General features: G+C 52.7%; 2 non-coding genes across 2 annotated transcripts; both read right to left on the minus strand.

Moving 5' to 3' along the window:
- Nucleotides 1-1422: 1422 nt before the first annotated feature.
- On the minus strand, nt 1423-1493 carry TRNAG-GCC (transfer RNA glycine (anticodon GCC)). Its single transcript has one exon. It is a non-coding gene; the product is annotated as a tRNA-Gly (tRNA).
- Nucleotides 1494-14890: 13397 nt separating this feature from the next.
- Nucleotides 14891-14961, minus strand: TRNAS-GCU (transfer RNA serine (anticodon GCU)). Its single transcript has one exon. It is a non-coding gene; the product is annotated as a tRNA-Ser (tRNA).
- Between the last annotated feature and the right edge of the window lie 712 nt (nt 14962-15673).

The raw sequence follows: 15673 nt of genomic DNA on the forward strand, positions 1-15673 counted from the left end.
GGTAAATGTATCTATCTGGCTGAGGGGCCAGGGAGGGCCTTTGCCTGCAGTCTTACAAGCCAGAGTGCAGAGAAGGCAGCAGCTCTGGGACCGGGACTCTGCTCAAAGACATATCTAACATGCCACAGTGGAGCTGAGATGGGCAAGACACGTGTCTCACAGGCAGGCAGCACAACAAGACAGTGGCAGGAAACTATGCTAACAAGGAAATAGAAAAGTCACGTGTCTCGTGGCCTTCCCACCATTAGACAGTAGTCTGCGCAAGAAAACATCCAACAGTGACAGGACAACCAAGCAAATGACAAACGCTGTGCTGAATAAAGTCATCTTACATGACATTTCGTACAAAGGCCCAGATCATGGGGATGATCGCGCAGAAGCAGCAAGTATCAGAGCCACCGAACCTGAGGTGAGTTACACGAGGAGAAAGGGCGACATGGGGACAGGGGCTATGGGCTCAGGGAACAGCTACCACAATGCAACCTCGGGTGTGGGGATGCCACTCATTGCGGGTACTGCCCTGGGATTTCCTTTTAGAAAGAATCGCTGGTTAAAGTGGAGTGCACAAAAAACCCAACTCCTCGATTACACTATTAGATAACATCCTTTAACTGCCCCACCCACCCTGTGTGAGTCTCACCCACTTCCCGCCTGCTCCCTCTAGTCTGAGAGTTGTATCTCCACAAAAAACACACAGTGGGGCTCAATGAGCTGCTCATGTCTGACATGGACACCTAAGCAGTGCTGGATTCACAACCTGAAAGCCTGCAAAGGAAAGTGTGCCCGGCAGAAGATAAGCTGCCTGGCAACTCAGAACCTTCTTCTAAGAGAAGTAAGACATGTCACAATGGAGTCTAAGCCTACCTGTCTTATGCCAGGACCTTAGAGCTGCAGGTAGGAGCACAAAGGTAAAAACATATATTGAGTCCCAACACGCTCACTGCGGTGGTTGGTCTCTGTGGCGCAATCGGTTAGCGCGTTTGGCTGTTAACCGAAAGGTTGGTGGTTCAAGCCCACCCAGGGACGTATGCTTTTGCCTACATCAAGTCCTGAATTAAAACACAGCTGTCTGGCTTTGCTCTTAGAGCTCTCGCTTTGCCTGCGTGACATGCTCTATCTCAACATTTCTATCTTCTCTCATCTCTTCACCTCTAGTCATTTCCACCAATAGGACTGGAAACGGGCCACCAAGCCTTCTACTTTAACCACAGGCGTACTGAGGGCCAATAAAAGGCACAGAAGCATTTCTTGATCCGGGGCTGAGAACTGCATGCACAGGGACCTCGTGGCGCAACGGTAGGGTGTCTGACTCCAGATCAGAAGGTTGCGTGTTCAAATCACGTCGGGGTCACTCTTTGACATTTTTTTCCCCACCAAGTCTATATCTCTGACTTCTAAAGCAAAGCCAAAAGAAGGGCGCTTTGCATTGGCCGGGAATCGAACCCGGGCCTCCCGCGTGGCAGGCGAGAATTCTACCACTGAACCACCAATGCTTCACTTACTTAGGCTGAGCAGAGAGCCCTGCCGTAGACAGTAGTGATGAGGCCCATGCATTCGCATGGGACACCTATGAACAAAGTTTGCATGGCAAGCCTTGGACTGCCAAACGTTCACATGCTGATGGCAGGAATCAGATGCAGGAGACTGAAACTATGAATGTTTCTGCTTTTGCTAAGGACAGTGGTTTGGGGCCAGTGTTGTGCTTGACAGAGCACGACATCAGCCTGCTCTGTGGCTGCTCCCGGGAGAAGTGGCTGACAGAAAGCACCCTCCAGACCACCAGCAATCTTGTGTTTCACAACATGCCACTGTCACTGGACTTTCCTTCTGGGACAGCCTAGTCACTGACCTGGCCAGATTCCCTGTCCTCCCCAAAATCCTGGGGAGAAACGGGCAGAGTTCTGCGCCTTGCGCCCTCTTTCGCGTCCCTAACGCGCTCCCAACGCGCCCTACAGCCCTGGTCGGGCACAGCCCTGGTCGGGCTCATACCACTGGGGCCTCTGCCGAGGAAGAGCCCCGGAAGCCTAGGGCCAGGCCTATTGCACAGGCATCTTAGACCAGGCCATTCCGGGATTGCTGTGTTTCACGTCCTGCCCTTCAACACTCCTGGGAGGGCTTTCCCTGAGAACCCTCATGTCTCTCCCCTCCCAGGAGGCTGTGGTTCTATGCAAAATAGGGGGTGCACCACGGGCCGTCCCCTTTCCTCTCTCTCGCCAATATCTTTCACCAAAGCTGAGCCCTGCAGGTAAATGTATCTATCTGGCTGAGGGGCCAGGGAGGGCCTTTGCCTGCAGTCTTACAAGCCAGAGTGCAGAGAAGGCAGCAGCTCTGGGACCGGGACTCTGCTCAAAGACATATCTAACATGCCACAGTGGAGCTGAGATGGGCAAGACACGTGTCTCACAGGCTGGCAGCACACCAAGACAGTGGCAGGAAACTATGCTAACAAGGTAAGAGAAAAGTCACGTGTCTCGTGGCCTTCCCACCATTAGACAGTAGTCTGCGCAAGAAAACATCCAACAGTGACAGGACAACCAAGCAAATGACAAACGCCGTGCTGAATAAAGTCATCTTACATGACATTTCGTACAAAGGCCCAGATCATGGGGATGATCGCGCAGCAGAAGCAGCAAGTATCAGAGCCACCGAACCTGGGGTGAGTTACACGAGGAGAAAGGGCGACATGGGGACAGGGGCTATGGGCTCAGGGAACAGCTACCACAATGCAACCTCGGGTGTGGGGATGCCACTCATTGCGGGTACTGCCCTGGGATTTCCTTTTAGAAAGAATCGCTGGTTAAAGTGTAGTGCACAAAAAACCCAACTCCTCGATTACACTATTAGATAACATCCTTTAACTGCCCCACCCACCCTGTGTGAGTCTCACCCACTTCCCGCCTGCTCCCTCTAGTCTGAGAGTTGTATCTCCACAAAAAACACACAGTGGGGCTCAATGAGCTGCTCATGTCTGACATGGACACCTAAGCAGTGCTGGATTCACAACCTGAAAGCCTGCCAAGGAAAGTGTGCCCGGCAGAAGATAAGCTGCCTGGCAACTCAGAACCTTCTTCTAAGAGAAGTAAGACATGTCACAATGGAGTCTAAGCCTACCTGTCTTATGCCAGGACCTTAGAGCTGCAGGCAGGAGCACAAAGGTAAAAACATATATTGAGTCCCAACACGCTCACTGCGGTGGTTGGTCTCTGTGGCGCAATCGGTTAGCGCGTTCGGCTGTTAACTGAAAGGTTGGTGGTTCAAGCCCACCCAGGGACGTATGCTTTTGCCTACATCAAGTCCTGAATTAAAACACAGCTGTCTGGCTTTGCTCTTAGAGCTCTCGCTTTGCCTGCGTGACATGCTCTATCTCAACATTTCTATCTTCTCTCATCTCTTCACCTCTAGTCATTTCCACCAATAGGACTGGAAACGGGACACCAAGCCTTCTACTTTAACCACAGGCGTACTGAGGGCCAATAAAAGGCACAGAAGCATTTCTTGATCCGGGGCTGAGAACTGCATGCACAGGGACCTCGTGGGCAACGGTAGCGCGTCTGACTCCAGATCAGAAGGTTGCGTGTTCAAATCACGTCGGGGTCCCTCTTTGACATTTTTTTACCCACCAAGTCTATATCTCTGACTTCTAAAGCAAAGCCAAAAGAAGGGCGCTTTGCATTTGCCGGGAATCGAACCCGGGCCTCCCGCGTGGCAGGCAAGAATTCTACCACTGAACCACCAATGCTTCACTTACATAGGCTGAGCAGAGAGCCCTGCCGTAGACAGTAGTGATGAGGCCCATGCATTCGCATGGGACACCTATGAACAAAGTTTGCATGGCAAGCCTTGGACTGCCAAACGTTCACATGCTGATGGCAGGAATCAGATGCAGGAGACTGAAACTATGAATGTTTCTGCTTTTGCTAAGGACAGTGGTTTGGGGCCAGTGTTGTGCTTGACAGAGCACGACATCAGCCTGCTCTCTGGCTGCTCCCGGGAGAAGTGGCTGACAGAAAGCACCCTCCAGACCACCAGCAATCTTGTGTTTCACAACATGCCACTGTCACTGGACTTTCCTTCTGGGAAAGCCTAGTCACTGACCTGGCCAGATTCCCTGTCCTCCCCAAAATCCTGGGGAGAAACGGGCAGAGTTCTGCACCCTGCGCCCTCTTTCGCGTCCCTAACGCGCTCCCAACGCGCCCTACAGCCCTGGTCGGGCACAGCCCTGGTCGGGCTCATACCACTGGGGCCTCTGCCGAGGAAGAGCCCCGGAAGCCTAGGGCCAGGCCTATTGCACAGGCATCTTAGACCAGGCCATTCCGGGATTGCTGTGTTTCACGTCCTGCCCTTCTACACTCCTGGGAGGGCTTTCCCTGAGAACCCTCATGTCTCTGCCCTCCCAGGAGGCTGTGGTTCTATGCAAAATAGGGGGTTCACCACGGGCCGTCCCCTTTCCTCTCTCTCGCCAATATCTTTCACCAAAGCTGAGCCCTGCAGGTAAATGTATCTATCTGGCTGAGGGGCCAGGGAGGGCCTTTGCCTGCAGTCTTACAAGCCAGAGTGCAGAGAAGGCAGCAGCTCTGGGACCGGGACTCTGCTCAAAGACATATCTAACATGCCACAGTGGAGCTGAGATGGGCAAGACACGTGTCTCACAGGCTGGCAGCACACCAAGACAGTGGCAGGAAACTATGCTAACAAGGAAAGAGAAAAGTCACGTGTCTCGTGGCCTTCCCACCATTAGACAGTAGTCTGCGCAAGAAAACATCCAACAGTGACAGGACAACCAAGCAAATGACAAACGCCGTGCTGAATAAAGTCATCTTACATGACATTTCGTACAAAGGCCCAGATCATGGGGATGATCGCGCAGCAGAAGCAGCAAGTATCAGAGCCACCGAACCTGGGGTGAGTTACACGAGGAGAAAGGGCGACATGGGGACAGGGGCTATGGGCTCAGGGAACAGCTACCACAATGCAACCTCGGGTGTGGGGATGCCACTCATTGCGGGTACTGCCCTGGGATTTCCTTTTAGAAAGAATCGCTGGTTAAAGTGTAGTGCACAAAAAACCCAACTCCTCGATTACACTATTAGATAACATCCTTTAACTGCCCCACCCACCCTGTGTGAGTCTCACCCACTTCCCGCCTGCTCCCTCTAGTCTGAGAGTTGTATCTCCACAAAAAACACACAGTGGGGCTCAATGAGCTGCTCATGTCTGACATGGACACCTAAGCAGTGCTGGATTCACAACCTGAAAGCCTGCAAAGGAAAGTGTGCCCGGCAGAAGATAAGCTGCCTGGCAACTCAGAACCTTCTTCTAAGAGAAGTAAGACATGTCACAATGGAGTCTAAGCCTACCTGTCTTATGCCAGGACCTTAGAGCTGCAGGCAGGAGCACAAAGGTAAAAACATATATTGAGTCCCAACACGCTCACTGCGGTGGTTGGTCTCTGAGGCGCAATCGGTTAGCACGTTCGGCTGTTAACCGAAAGGTTGGTGGTTCAAGCCCACCCAGGGACGTATGCTTTTGCCTACATCAAGTCCTGAATTAAAACACAGCTGTCTGGCTTTGCTCTTAGAGCTCTCGCTTTGCCTGCGTGACATGCTCTATCTCAACATTTCTATCTTCTCTCATCTCTTCACCTCTAGTCATTTCCACCAATAGGACTGGAAACGGGACACCAAGCCTTCTACTTTAACCACAGGCGTACTGAGAACCAATAAAAGGCACAGAAGCATTTCTTGATCCGGGGCTGAGAACTGCATGCACAGGGACCTCGTGGCGCAACGGTAGCGCGTCTGACTCCAGATCAGACGGTTGCGTGTTCAAATCACGTCGGGGTCACTCTTGGACATTTTTTTCCCCACCAAGTCTATATCTCTGACTTCTAAAGCAAAGCCAAAAGAAGGGCGCTTTGCATTGGCCGGAATCGAACCCGGGCCTCCCGCGTGGCAGGCGAGAATTCTACCACTGAACCACCAATGCTTCACTTACATAGGCTGAGCAGAGAGCCCTGCCGTAGACAGTAGTGATGAGGCCCATGCATTCGCATGGGACACCTATGAACAAAGTTTGCATGGCAAGCCTTGGACTGCCAAACGTTCACATGCTGATGGCAGGAATCAGATGCAGGAGACTGAAACTATGAATGTTTCTGCTTTTGCTAAGGACAGTGGTTTGGGGCCAGTGTTGTGCTTGACAGAGCACGACATCAGCCTGCTCTCTGGCTGCTCCCGGGAGAAGTGGCTGACAGAAAGCACCCTCCAGACCACCAGCAATCTTGTGTTTCACAACATGCCACTGTCACTGGACTTTCCTTCTGGGAAAGCCTAGTCACTGACCTGGCCAGATTCCCTGTCCTCCCCAAAATCCTGGGGAGAAACGGACAGAGTTCTGCGCCCTGCGCCCTCTTTCGCTTCCCTAACGTGCTCCCAACGCGCCCTACAGCCCTGGTCGGGCACAGCCCTGGTCGGGCTCATACCACTGGGGCCTCTGCCGAGGAAGAGCCCCGGAAGCCTAGGGCCAGGCCTATTGCACAGGCATCTTAGACCAGGCCATTCCGGGATTGCTGTGTTTCACGTCCTGCCCTTCAACACTCCTGGGAGGGCTTTCCCTGAGAACCCTCAAGTCTCTGCCCTCCCAGGAGGCTGTGGTTCTATGCAAAATAGGGGGTGCACCACGGGCCGTCCCCTTTCCTCTCTCTCGCCAATATCTTTCACCAAAGCTGAGCCCTGCAGGTAAATGTATCTATCTGGCTGAGGGGCCAGGGAGGGCCTTTGCCTGCAGTCTTACAAGCCAGAGTGCAGAGAAGGCAGCAGCTCTGGGACCGGGACTCTGCTCAAAGACATATCTAACATTCCACAGTGGAGCTGAGATGGGCAAGACACGTGTCTCACAGGCTGGCAGCACACCAAGACAGTGGCAGGAAACTATGCTAACAAGGAAAGAGAAAAGTCACGTGTCTCGTGGCCTTCCCACCATTAGACAGTAGTCTGCGCAAGAAAACATCCAACAGTGACAGGACAACCAAGCAAATGACAAACGCCGTGCTGAATAAAGTCATCTTACATGACATTTCGTACAAAGGCCCAGATCATGGGGATGATCGCGCAGCAGAAGCAGCAAGTATCAGAGCCACCGAACCTGGGGTGAGTTACACGAGGAGAAAGGGCGACATGGGGACAGGGGCTATGGGCTCAGGGAACAGCTACCACAATGCAACCTCGGGTGTGGGGATGCCACTCATTGCGGGTACTGCCCTGGGATTTCCTTTTAGAAAGAATCGCTGGTTAAAGTGTAGTGCACAAAAAACCCAACTCCTCGATTACACTATTAGATAACATCCTTTAACTGCCCCACCCACTGTGAGTCTCACCCACTTCCCGCCTGCTCCCTCTAGTCTGAGAGTTGTATCTCCACAAAAAACACACAGTGGGGCTCAATGAGCTGCTCATGTCTGACATGGACACCTAAGCAGTGCTGGATTCACAACCTGAAAGCCTGCAAAGGAAAGTGTGCCCGGCAGAAGATAAGCTGCCTGGCAACTCAGAACCTTCTTCTAAGAGAAGTAAGACATGTCACAATGGAGTCTAAGCCTACCTGTCTTATGCCAGGACCTTAGAGCTGCAGGCAGGAGCACAAAGGTAAAAACATATATTGAGTCCCAACACACTCACTGCGGTGGTTGGTCTCTGTGGCGCAATCGGTTAGTGCGTTAGGCTGTTAATCGAAAGGTTGGTGGTTCAAGCCCACCCAGGGACGTATGCTTTTGCCTACATCAAGTCCTGAATTAAAACACAGCTGTCTGGCTTTGCTCTTAGAGCTCTCGCTTTGCCTGCGTGACATGCTCTATCTCAACATTTCTATCTTCTCTCATCTCTTCACCTCTAGTCATTTCCACCAATAGGACTGGAAACGGGCCACCAAGCCTTCTACTTTAACCACAGGCGTACTGAGGGCCAATAAAAGGCACAGAAGCATTTCTTGATCCGGGGCTGAGAACTGCATGCACAGGGACCTCGTGGCGCAACGGTAGGGGGTCTGACTCCAGATCAGAAGGTTGCGTGTTCAAATCACGTCGGGGTCACTCTTTGACATTTTTTTCCCCACCAAGTCTATATCTCTGACTTCTAAAGCAAAGCCAAAAGAAGGGCGCTTTGCATTGGCCGGAATCGAACCCGGGCCTCCCACGTGGCAGGCGAGAATTCTACCACTGAACCACCAATGCTTCACTTACATAGGCTGAGCAGAGAGCCCTGCCGTAGACAGTAGTGATGAGGCCCATGCATTCGCATGGGACACCTATGAACAAAGTTTGCATGGCAAGCCTTGGACTGCCAAACGTTCACATGCTGATGGCAGGAATCAGATGCAGGAGACTGAAACTATGAATGTTTCTGCTTTTGCTAAGGACAGTGGTTTGGGGCCAGTGTTGTGCTTGACAGAGCACGACATCAGCCTGCTCTCTGGCTGCTCCCGGGAGAAGTGGCTGACAGAAAGCACCCTCCAGACCACCAGCAATCTTGTGTTTCACAACATGCCACTGTCACTGGACTTTCCTTCTGGGAAAGCCTAGTCACTGACCTGGCCAGATTCCCTGTCCTCCCCAAAATCCTGGGGAGAAACGGGCAGAGTTCTGCGCCCTGCGCCCTCTTTCGCGTCCCTAACGCGCTCCCAACGCGCCCTACAGCCCTGGTCGGGCACAGCCCTGGTCGGGCTCATACCACTGGGGCCTCTGCCGAGGAAGAGCCCCGGAAGCCTAGGGCCAGGCCTATTGCACAGGCATCTTAGACCAGGCCATTCCGGGATTGCTGTGTTTCACGTCCTGCCCTTCAACACTCCTGGGAGGGCTTTCCCTGAGAACCCTCATGTCTCTGCCCTCCCAGGAGGCTGTGGTTCTATGCAAAATAGGGGGTGCACCACGGGCCGTCCCCTTTCCTCTCTCTCGCCAATATCTTTCACCAAAGCTGAGCCCTGCAGGTAAATGTATCTATCTGGCTGAGGGGCCAGGGAGGGCCTTTGCCTGCAGTCTTACAAGCCAGAGTGCAGAGAAGGCAGCAGCTCTGGGACCGGGACTCTGCTCAAAGACATATCTAACATGCCACAGTGGAGCTGAGATGGGCAAGACACGTGTCTCACAGGCAGGCAGCACAACAAGACAGTGGCAGGAAACTATGCTAACAAGGAAAGAGAAAAGTCACGTGTCTCGTGGCCTTCCCACCATTAGACAGTAGTCTGCGCAAGAAAACATCCAACAGTGACAGGACAACCAAGCAAATGACAAACGCTGTGCTGAATAAAGTCATCTTACATGACATTTCGTACAAAGGCCCAGATCATGGGGATGATCGCGCAGAAGCAGCAAGTATCAGAGCCACCGAACCTGAGGTGAGTTACACGAGGAGAAAGGGCGACATGGGGACAGGGGCTATGGGCTCAGGGAACAGCTACCACAATGCCACCTCGGGTGTGGGGATGCCACTCATTGCGGGTACTGCCCTGGGATTTCCTTTTAGAAAGAATCGCTGGTTAAAGTGTAGTGCACAAAAAACCCAACTCCTCGATTACACTATTAGATAACATCCTTTAACTGCCCCACCCACCCTGTGTGAGTCTCACCCACTTCCCGCCTGCTCCCTCTAGTCTGAGAGTTGTATCTCCACAAAAAACACACAGTGGGGCTCAATGAGCTGCTCATGTCTGACATGGACACCTAAGCAGTGCTGGATTCACAACCTGAAAGCCTGCAAAGGAAAGTGTGCCCGGCAGAAGATAAGCTGCCTGGCAACTCAGAACCTTCTTCTAAGAGAAGTAAGACATGTCACAATGGAGTCTAAGCCTACCTGTCTTATGCCAGGACCTTAGAGCTGCAGGTAGGAGCACAAAGGTAAAAACATATATTGAGTCCCAACACGCTCACTGCGGTGGTTGGTCTCTGTGGCGCAATCGGTTAGCGCGTTTGGCTGTTAACCGAAAGGTTGGTGGTTCAAGCCCACCCAGGGACGTATGCTTTTGCCTACATCAAGTCCTGAATTAAAACACAGCTGTCTGGCTTTGCTCTTAGAGCTCTCGCTTTGCCTGCGTGACATGCTCTATCTCAACATTTCTATCTTCTCTCATCTCTTCACCTCTAGTCATTTCCACCAATAGGACTGGAAACGGGCCACCAAGCCTTCTACTTTAACCACAGGCGTACTGAGGGCCAATAAAAGGCACAGAAGCATTTCTTGATCCGGGGCTGAGAACTGCATGCACAGGGACCTTGTGGCGCAACGGTAGGGTGTCTGACTCCAGATCAGAAGGTTGCGTGTTCAAATCACGTCGGGGTCACTCTTTGACATTTTTTTCCCCACCAAGTCTATATCTCTGACTTCTAAAGCAAAGCCAAAAGAAGGGCGCTTTGCATTGGCCGGGAATCAAACCCGGGCCTCCCGCGTGGCAGGCGAGAATTCTACCACTGAACCACCAATGCTTCACTTACATAGGCTGAGCAGAGAGCCCTGCCGTAGACAGTAGTGATGAGGCCCATGCATTCGCATGGGACACCTATGAACAAAGTTTGCATGGCAAGCCTTGGACTGCCAAACGTTCACATGCTGATGGCAGGAATCAGATGCAGGAGACTGAAACTATGAATGTTTCTGCTTTTGCTAAGGACAGTGGTTTGGGGCCAGTGTTGTGCTTGACAGAGCACGACATCAGCCTGCTCTCTGGCTGCTCCCGGGAGAAGTGGCTGACAGAAAGCACCCTCCAGACCACCAGCAATCTTGTGTTTCACAACATGCCACTGTCACTGGACTTTCCTTCTGGGACAGCCTAGTCACTGACCTGGCCAGATTCCCTGTCCTCCCCAAAATCCTGGGGAGAAACGGGCAGAGTTCTGCGCCCTGCGCCCTCTTTCGCGTCCCTAACGCGCTCCCAACGCGCCCTACAGCCCTGGTCGGGCACAGCCCTGGTCGGGCTCATACCACTGGGGCCTCTGCCGAGGAAGAGCCCCGGAAGCCTAGGGCCAGGCCTATTGCACAGGCATCTTAGACCAGGCCATTCCGGGATTGCTGTGTTTCACGTCCTGCCCTTCAACACTCCTGGGAGGGCTTTCCCTGAGAACCCTCATGTCTCTGCCCTCCCAGGAGGCTGTGGTTCTATGCAAAATAGGGGGTGCACCACGGGCCGTCCCCTTTCCTCTCTCTCGCCAATATCTTTCACCAAAGCTGAGCCCTGCAGGTAAATGTATCTATCTGGCTGAGGGGCCAGGGAGGGCCTTTGCCTGCAGTCTTACAAGCCAGAGTGCAGAGAAGGCAGCAGCTCTGGGACCGGGACTCTGCTCAAAGACATATCTAACATGCCACAGTGGAGCTGAGATGGGCAAGACACGTGTCTCACAGGCTGGCAGCACACCAAGACAGTGGCAGGAAACTATGCTAACAAGGAAAGAGAAAAGTCACGTGTCTCGTGGCCTTCCCACCATTAGACAGTAGTCTGCGCAAGAAAACATCCAACAGTGACAGGACAACCAAGCAAATGACAAACGCCGTGCTGAATAAAGTCATCTTACATGACATTTCGTACAAAGGCCCAGATCATGGGGATGATCGCGCAGCAGAAGCAGCAAGTATCAGAGCCACCGAACCTGGGGTGAGTTACACGAGGAGAAAGGGCGACATGGGGACAGGGGCTATGGGCTCAGGGAACAGCTACCACAATGCAACCTCGGGTGTGGGGATGCCACTCATTGCGGGTACTGCCCTGGGATTTCCTTTTAGAAAGAATCGCTGGTTAAAGTGTAGTGCACAAAAAACCCAACTCCTCGATTACACTATTAGATAACATCCTTTAACTGCCCCACCCACCCTGTGTGAGTCTCACCCACTTCCCGCCTGCTCCCTCTAGTCTGAGAGTTGTATATCCACAAAAAACACACAGTGGGGCTCAATGAGCTGCTCATGTCTGACATGGACACCTAAGCAGTGCTGGATTCACAACCTGAAAGCCTGCAAAGGAAAGTGTGCCCGGCAGAAGATAAGCTGCCTGGCAACTCAGAACCTTCTTCTAAGAGAAGTAAGACATGTCACAATGGAGTCTAAGCCTACCTGTCTTATGCCAGGACCTTAGAGCTGCAGGCAGGAGCACAAAGGTAAAAACATATATTGAGTCCCAACACGCTCACTGCGGTGGTTGGTCTCTGTGGCGCAATCGGTTAGCGCGTTCGGCTGTTAACCGAAAGGTTGGTGGTTTAAGCCCACCCAGGGACGTATGCTTTTGCCTACATCAAGTCCTGAATTAAAACACAGCTGTCTGGCTTTGCTCTTAGAGCTCTCGCTTTGCCTGCGTGACATGCTCTATCTCAACATTTCTATCTTCTCTCATCTCTTCACCTCTAGTCATTTCCACCAATAGGACTGGAAACGGGCCACCAAGCCTTCTACTTTAACCACAGGCGTACTGAGGGCCAATAAAAGGCACAGAAGCATTTCTTGATCCGGGGCTGAGAACTGCATGCACAGGGACCTCGTGGCGCAACTGTGGCGCGTCTGACTCCAGATCAGAAGGTTGCGTGTTCAAATCACGGCGTGGTCACTCTTTGACATTTTTTTCCCCACCAAGTCTATATCTCTGACTTCTAAAGCAAAGCCAAAAGAAGGGCGCTTTGCATTGGCCGGAATCGAACCCGGGCCTCCCACGTGGCAGGCGAGAATTCTACCACTGAACCACCAATGCTTCACTTACATAGGCTGAGCAGAGAGCCCTGCCGTAGACAGTAGTGATGAGGCCCATGCATTCGCATGGGACACCTATGAACAAAGTTTGCATGGCAAGCCTTGGACTGCCAAACGTTCACATGCTGATGGCAGGAATCAGATGCAGGAGACTGAAACTATGAATGTTTCTGCTTTTGCTAAGGACAGTGGTTTGGGGCCAGTGTTGTGCTTGACAGAGCACGACATCAGCCTGCTCTCTGGCTGCTCCCGGGAGAAGTGGCTGACAGAAAGCACCCTCCAGACCACCAGCAATCTTGTGTTTCACAACATGCCACTGTCACTGGACTTTCCTTCTGGGAAAGCCTAGTCACTGACCTGGCCAGATTCCCTGTCCTCCCCAAAATCCTGGGGAGAAACGGGCAGAGTTCTGCGCCCTGCGCCCTCTTTCGCGTCCCTAACGCGCTCCCAACGCGCCCTACAGCCCTGGTCGGGCACAGCCCTGGTCGGGCTCATACCACTGGGGCCTCTGCCGAGGAAGAGCCCCGGAAGCCTAGGGCCAGGCCTATTGCACAGGCATCTTAGACCAGGCCATTCCGGGATTGCTGTGTTTCACGTCCTGCCCTTCAACACTCCTGGGAGGGCTTTCCCTGAGAACCCTCATGTCTCTGCCCTCCCAGGAGGCTGTGGTTCTATGCAAAATAGGGGGTGCACCACGGGCCGTCCCCTTTCCTCTCTCTCGCCAATATCTTTCACCAAAGCTGAGCCCTGCAGGTAAATGTATCTATCTGGCTGAGGGGCCAGGGAGGGCCTTTGCCTGCAGTCTTACAAGCCAGAGTGCAGAGAAGGCAGCAGCTCTGGGACCGGGACTCTGCTCAAAGACATATCTAACATGCCACAGTGGAGCTGAGATGGGCAAGACACGTGTCTCACAGGCAGGCAGCACAACAAGACAGTGGCAGGAAACTATGCTAACAAGGAAAGAGAAAAGTCACGTGTCTCGTGGCCTTCCCACCATTAGACAGTAGTCTGCGCAAGAAAACATCCAACAGTGACAGGACAACCAAGCAAATGACAAACGCTGTGCTGAATAAAGTCATCTTACATGACATTTCGTACAAAGGCCCAGATCATGGGGATGATCGCGCAGAAGCAGCAAGTATCAGAGCCACCGAACCTGAGGTGAGTTACACGAGGAGAAAGGGCGACATGGGGACAGGGGCTATGGGCTCAGGGAACAGCTACCACAATGCAACCTCGGGTGTGGGGATGCCACTCATTGCGGGTACTGCCCTGGGATTTCCTTTTAGAAAGAATCGCTGGTTAAAGTGTAGTGCACAAAAAACCCAACTCCTCGATTACACTATTAGATAACATCCTTTAACTGCCCCACCCACCCTGTGTGAGTCTCACCCACTTCCCGCCTGCTCCCTCTAGTCTGAGAGTTGTATCTCCACAAAAAACACACAGTGGGGCTCAATGAGCTGCTCATGTCTGACATGGACACCTAAGCAGTGCTGGATTCACAACCTGAAAGCCTGCAAAGGAAAGTGTGCCCGGCAGAAGATAAGCTGCCTGGCAACTCAGAACCTTCTTCTAAGAGAAGTAAGACATGTCACAATGGAGTCTAAGCCTACCTGTCTTATGCCAGGACCTTAGAGCTGCAGGTAGGAGCACAAAGGTAAAAACATATATTGAGTCCCAACACGCTCACTGCGGTGGTTGGTCTCTGTGGCGCAATCGGTTAGCGCGTTTGGCTGTTAACCGAAAGGTTGGTGGTTCAAGCCCACCCAGGGACGTATGCTTTTGCCTACATCAAGTCCTGAATTAAAACACAGCTGTCTGGCTTTGCTCTTAGAGCTCTCGCTTTGCCTGCGTGACATGCTCTATCTCAACATTTCTATCTTCTCTCATCTCTTCACCTCTAGTCATTTCCACCAATAGGACTGGAAACGGGCCACCAAGCCTTCTACTTTAACCACAGGCGTACTGAGGGCCAATAAAAGGCACAGAAGCATTTCTTGATCCGGGGCTGAGAACTGCATGCACAGGGACCTCGTGGCGCAACGGTAGGGTGTCTGACTCCAGATCAGAAGGTTGCGTGTTCAAATCACGTCGGGGTCACTCTTTGACATTTTTTTCCCCACCAAGTCTATATCTCTGACTTCTAAAGCAAAGCCAAAAGAAGGGCGCTTTGCATTGGCCGGGAATCAAACCCGGGCCTCCCGCGTAGCAGGCGAGAATTCTACCACTGAACCACCAATGCTTCACTTACATAGGCTGAGCAGAGAGCCCTGCCGTAGACAGTAGTGATGAGGCCCATGCATTCGCATGGGACACCTATGAACAAAGTTTGCATGGCAAGCCTTGGACTGCCAAACGTTCACATGCTGATGGCAGGAATCAGATGCAGGAGACTGAAACTATGAATGTTTCTGCTTTTGCTAAGGACAGTGGTTTGGGGCCAGTGTTGTGCTTGACAGAGCACGACATCAGCCTGCTCTCTGGCTGCTCCCGGGAGAAGTGGCTGACAGAAAGCACCCTCCAGACCACCAGCAATCTTGTGTTTCACAACATGCCACTGTCACTGGACTTTCCTTCTGGGACAGCCTAGTCACTGACCTGGCCAGATTCCCTGTCCTCCCCAAAATCCTGGGGAGAAACGGGCAGAGTTCTGCGCCCTGCGCCCTCTTTCGCGTCCCTAACGCGCTCCCAACGCGCCCTACAGCCCTGGTCGGGCACAGCCCTGGTCGGGCTCATACCACTGGGGCCTCTGCCGAGGAAGAGCCCCGGAAGCCTAGGGCCAGGCCTATTGCACAGGCATCTTAGACCAGGCCATTCCGGGATTGCTGTGTTTCACGTCCTGCCCTTCAACACTCCTGGGAGGGCTTTCCCTGAGAACCCTCATGTCTCTCCCCTCCCAGGAGGCTGTGGTTCTATGCAAAATAGGGGGTGCACCACGGGCCGTCCCCTTTCCT

This window comes from Pleurodeles waltl, chromosome 4_1, assembly GCF_031143425.1.
Source record: "Pleurodeles waltl isolate 20211129_DDA chromosome 4_1, aPleWal1.hap1.20221129, whole genome shotgun sequence".
NCBI classification, from domain to species: domain Eukaryota; kingdom Metazoa; phylum Chordata; class Amphibia; order Caudata; family Salamandridae; genus Pleurodeles; species Pleurodeles waltl.